Source organism: Carlito syrichta, unplaced genomic scaffold (assembly GCF_000164805.1).
Source record: "Carlito syrichta isolate Samal-C Ts95f unplaced genomic scaffold, Tarsius_syrichta-2.0.1 Scaffold303646, whole genome shotgun sequence".
Taxonomy (NCBI): domain Eukaryota; kingdom Metazoa; phylum Chordata; class Mammalia; order Primates; family Tarsiidae; genus Carlito; species Carlito syrichta.
In genome coordinates this window covers 529,800-535,743 of record NW_007247742.1, presented here as the reverse complement: position 1 = coordinate 535,743, position 5,944 = coordinate 529,800, and the positions used below count along the sequence as shown (strand labels likewise).

Sequence of the window (5,944 nt, the reverse complement as noted above, 5' to 3'; positions counted from 1 at the left end):
TTTTGCTATTGTGAATAGAGCTGCAACAAACATACGTGTGCAGGTATCTTTTTTGTAGAATGATTTGAGTTCCTCTGGGTATATTCCCGATAGGAAAATTGCTGGGTCATATGGAAAGTCAATTTCTAGTTCTTTCAGAAACCGCCACACTGTCTTCAAAGAGGTTGCACTAGTTTGCATTGCCATCAGCAATGTAGAAGTGTTCCTTTTTCTCTGCATCCTCACTAGCTTCTCTTGTTGTTTGTTTTGTTAATGATGCCCATTCTTACTGGGGTTAGGTGGTATCTCAAATGTGGTTTCGATTTGGTATTTATTTGATATTGAGTGAGATTGAATACTTTTTCATGTGTCTGTTGGTTACCCATATATCTTCTTTTGAGAAGTGTAATAAAGGAAAGTCTCTTTCCCAGCATCATTTATGAGTTAGGCCCTTTCCCCACTGATCTTCAGTGCCATCTCCATCATAAATATATTTTCCAATTTTGTGTGGGTCTGTTTCTGAGCTCTTTCCCTGTACACTAGTTTATTTATCTAACCAATACAGAAATATTTACTAAGGCTAGGAACCCCAAGGGCTCAAGTCTGGCCTGGCTAAGGCTCTTTGTGTAATCTTCTTCCCAGGGCAGAGCCACTTTCCTGATGCTCATAGAGAAGAGGCCTCCGCCACCTCCTAGTCTTGCTGGGATTACAGGCTGAGCCACCAAGACCAGCCACAAAGATATTTTTTTTTAATTAGCCAGGTGTGGTGGCATGCCTATAGTCCTAGTTAGTCAAAGGCTGAGGCAAGAAAATCACTTGTACCCAGGAGCTCAAGATAGCAGTGAGCTATGATGGTTCCATTGCATTCCAGCCTAGGTCTCAAAAACAAACAAACGAACAAACCCAAGCAAACAAAAATACCTCTGCAGCTTTCACGTTCCCAGCATGATCTTCTCAGAGTTTAGGCTTTCATAAAAGACTGGGAGAGGTGGCCTGGAGGCTACATCTGAAACATGGATTTTTTTTCACAGACCAAGGACACCAAGGGATATTGGCAGAAGGAAAGGAGGGAGTTGGAGGATCCAGGCTCAGTCCTTGCACCTCTTCTCTCTATACTCACTCTCTAGGTGAAATTTACCCAACTGCTGGTGATATTCAGATTTACATCTCAATCCTGGATCTCTCCCTTAAACACTAGACCTACTTGAGATCTTGTCTTGGATATACCACAGGCATCTTAACATGCTAAAATCCGACTCCTAACACTCCCTCCCTGACTGTTCCTGCTGCTTTCTCCAACTCTTTTGTTTGTTTGTTTAAAGACAAATCTCACCCTGTGCAGCGGCACAGTCATGGCTCACTGTAACCTCAAATTCCTGGGCTCAAGAAATTCTCCTGCAGCTTTCTGAGTGACTGGGGACTACAGATGCACACCACTATGCCCAGCTAATTTTTAAATTTTTTGGTAGAGACGGGGTCTCACTACATTCCCCAGACTGGTCTCAGGCAATCTTCCAGCCTCAGCCTCCCAAAGTGCTGGGATTACAGGTGTGAGCCACTGTACCTAGCCCCCCATCTCTATTAACATCAATTCTAGTCTACTAATTGTTCCAATTAATACTTTGGGATTATCCTTGACGCCTCTTTTTATTTCATATCCTTATGGAATTCATCAGCAATTCTTGATGGTTTTCCTTCAAAATGTATCCAGAATTCAACCACTTCTCGCCACCTCCTCTGCCTCCACTCTGGCCCAAACCATCATCATCTCTTGCTTACTTTATTGCAATAGCCCCCTAACTGGTCCTCTTACTTCTCCTCTACCTACAGTTTGGTCTCAAAATGGCATGTAGAGTGGTTCTGTTAAAATGAAAGTCAGATAATGTCACTCTTCTGCTTAAAACCCTCTAATGGTTGCCATCTCGGTCAGTAAAAGCTGAAGTTCTTACTATGACCTACAAGGGCCTACATGGTACATTAAAGATGGTCACAAATTCCTTGACACTCCTCCCATTCAGATGTGTATTGGTACCTCCCCTCCCTTGAATTTGGGTGGGCTTCGTGACTGTTTTGACCAATAGAACATGGCAGAAGTGCCACTGTGACCATTTCTGGGGTCAGGTTTTAGAAGACTGGCAACTTCTATTTCCTGTCTCTTGAAACACTTGCTCTTGGAAACTTCAGACACCATGTAAGAAATCCAACAACCCCAATGGAGAGACCACATGGAAAGCCCGAGACTGCATGAAGAGGAAGAGCGACCCAGCTGAGCCCAGCCTCCCAGACATCCCCACCAAGGCACCAGACATGAGAGTGAACCCATGTGGGATCCTACATATTGACTCATCTGCCAAAGAGTGACCTAATAGAGCGGGAAAAAAATGCCCTGTGGAGTCCTGTCCAAACTCCTGATCCACAAGTTGTGAAATATAAAAAGGTGGTTGTTTTAAGTCACTAGACAAGATACTTTCTTAAGCAGAAATAAACAGAACAGCTACCCTAGCCTTGCTGCTCCTGTAATCTTCATGACCTCATTAACTACCTTTCTCCTCCCTTTCTCTTCTATAGTCATGGTTGCCCTCCTTTCAGTTCCTCAAACCCTCCAGATGAGCTTCTGTCTAGGGTCTTTGCTTGTGTTCTTCCCAATGTACATTCTTCCAGCTGCATATAAATAAAGCAGCATCAAACTGTAATTACTATTCCAAATGCTACTTCTTTCAGTTTATCATAAGTAATACTTATCTTTCTGTTGGAATACATAGTCCACCAACACATTTTTAATGAATGTACAGTGTTCAGTTGTGTGGACTTTTTTTTTTTTAACCAACATTTCATTAAGAAAATTTTCTAATATACAGAAAAATTGAGAATTATACTGTTACACATGTATTTGCCACCTCGAGGCTGTAGTCAACTTTTAGCTACATTTGCTTTCTCACATACCTATCCAGTTCTATCCAACTTACTTTTAAAAATACATTTCACAACTGCTGTCAAGGCACAATCTGCAGTCCAGCCTAGACTCGACTGCCCAAGCACCACCCAGTGCCACGTGGCAGAACAGGACACCTGGGTTGCAGAGGGGAGCCTGCCGGGCTTGTGGGTAGAACTACACTTTAGTTAAAATGGAAATTGAAGCAGTGTTCCAGCCTCAGTTTCTACTTAGAGTGGTGACAGGGAAAAAAATACTGCTGGACACCCAGCATGAGTCTGGATGGAGTAGCTCCAAGAGGTCTCATGGTGATAGCCCACCTCACTCACAGACACCGCAAGATACTGATGGAATTTCTAAAGCAGAGACCCCTAGCACTGGAGAGAAATACAGCTTTCAGTCTAAGGAAAATTATACTGAGAGAAAGAAGTTGAAAGTAACTTGAAGAAAAACTCGGATACAAGATTGGTCAAATCAGTCAGGGAGGAACCCCCAAGGAGTTCTCCTTTAAACACCTGAAGTGCATAGCTACTCTCAGCATGAGAAACGCAAATGTTACGAAGAAAAGGGGCATATTCTCAGCAAAATTTCTATGTTTTCTTCCATCTTTGCTGCTTTCTCATCTGCTGGCTATCAGATTGAAGATCTGTACTAAAAGGTGTTTAACAACCTCCACCAGTAACTTTTGATGAAGAATTGGAATCTTTGTTCATAGATATGGGATTATGTCTCAGTTTGTGACAAAGCTAACTGAAGAGCTGTTAAGATCCTTGGGTGACTGCATCACTTGTGTATATTTGTCCTGTCAGTGCTGCATTCCTAGCTTAGTAAAATGAAAGAATAAACACTAAAATCAAGCTGGCCTATAATTATACCTCTGAGACCAATTAATAAGCATGTCAGACAGATTAATATCTACTGCAACAATTTAGTCATGAATTGTCTTGGATATTAGATATAAATATTTAAGTATAAATAATTGTAATATATTAGTCATGGTGTGTATAATGTCTTAAAAATTAACTGTAACCTTAATTTAGTTAAAACATTTGTTTTTTGAGTGGAGTCTCACTCCACCTCCCAGGCTAGAGTGCAGTGGCACACTCACATCCACCCCGCATCGACCTGCTGGTCTCCGGTGATCCTTCCAAGTAGCCAGAACTACAGGGGCACACTACCATGCCCGGCTAATTTTTTTTTTTTAATTTTTTATTGTAGAGATGATGTCTTGCCAAGTTGCCCAGGCTGTTCTCAAACCAATGGGCTCAGGTAATCCACTCACCTCAGCCTCCCAAAGTGCTGGGATTACAGGCTTGAGCCACTGCGTCCAGCTAGTTAAAACATTCTATATTTCAAAAAAAGAATAATATTTATATTAAATTCATTACCTTAAGAGGTTTGTCCAAAATTCTATGGCCTTACACAATTGTAGAAAATATTGTTTAATTGAGATGGATACAGGCTGTCTAATAAATACTACATGTAACTATGCTAATTGTTCCCAAGAAATAAATAGAAACCAAGCCTCCACTGTACAGCTCATACACTAAACTGTTCCTGATTTTGCAGTGTAAGGAGTTCAGCCTCCAATAATTAGGTAATCACCTTGGATGTTCAGTCTTCTGCCGAAGGCACCTCCTTGGTATCTTTTACTCTCTATCCCTCTGGATTGCTGAATTTAATTCTATGCTTTGTGTTCAACTTTTGGGTGCTCTTGTAATCAGCTTTATTCTAAGCAAATCTGTGTCTATTTTAAAAGACTAGAAATGAAAAAATAAATAAATATTTGCCAAACCTTCAAAAAAGTACACTTTGCAGTAAGTTAGGTCAGGGTTTTATATACATTTGCTCACTAAAGGATCCCTCATGCCTAGAATAGTGCCTGGCAAATAGTAGGCATTCAATAAGTATTTAAGTGGATGAATAAATTCAGAAAACAATTTAAGAATGAATAGCTTAATAAATCATTCTACCATATAAACATATTGAAAGACATGACTCAGATGTCACCCTCTCCAGGAAATTTTTTTTTTTTTTTGAGTTGGAATCTCACTCTGTTGCCCAGACTGGAGTGCAGTGGCAGGCTCACGGCCACCGCAGCCTAGACCTGCTGGGCTTCGGCGATCCTTTCACTTCAACCTTCCAAGCAGCTGAAACTACAGGCGTGTGCTACCACGCCTGGCTTATTTTTTTAATCTATTGTAGAGATGAGGTCTCGCCAAATTGCTGATCTCGAATCTCTGAGCTCAGGCAATCTTCTGCCTCAGCCTCCCAAAGTGCTGGGATTACAGGGTTGAGCCACTGTGCCCAGGTTCCGGGAAGTCTTCCTTGAAGGACTCCCATTCCCCCACCAAGATGGGGTGAGGGTCCTCCTCCGTGTTCCCATAATATCTGAACACGTAGCATTCACCTCTTGAGTTTGAAGTATTATAATCATTTTATACATATATTTCCCCTACAGATAGTGAGTTTCTTGAAGGCAAGGGCCATTTCTCACTTGTCTTTGTACCCTAATGCCTAGTACAATGACTTGTTAAGTCATCAAATGTCTAATGTATATTGAGTACTTACCACAGGGCTTGCACTGTTCTCTGTGTGATACGTGCATCATGTGCTTTACACATATTATGTTACTTCGTTGGATTAACAACCCTACGAGGAAAGCAGTGCTATTATTATTTATATTATACAGAGGAAGAAACTGGGCACAGAAAGGTTAAACAACTTGTCTGAAGTCAACAGCTAGATAATCGTGAAACCAGGACTTGAATCCAGGCCATCTGGGTCCAGAGCTTATCTTCATACCACTACCCTGCCATCTACACTGAGGTAGCTCTTCTGTAAAACTTGTTAAACATAAGCTCCTGGGACTTTCCCATGGCCAGGCTCCTTCTAAGGTCCCAAAAGAGGCCCCAGGAATGTGTTCAGAGGTTATGTGCTTTTCCTGAAGTTTGAAAAACCAGTATTTTAGCCCAAACTGGTTAAGACTGATGTCTCTTTCCACTTCAGCTTCCCCTGTTACCATCCCCTCAT

General features: G+C 41.6%; 1 pseudogene; it reads left to right on the top strand.

Annotated features, from left to right (window-relative positions):
* The window catches only part of LOC103261270, a 12,055-nt pseudogene extending 8,455 nt beyond the window's left edge, over positions 1-3,600 (top strand).
* The last annotated feature ends 2,344 nt before the right edge of the window (positions 3,601-5,944 follow it).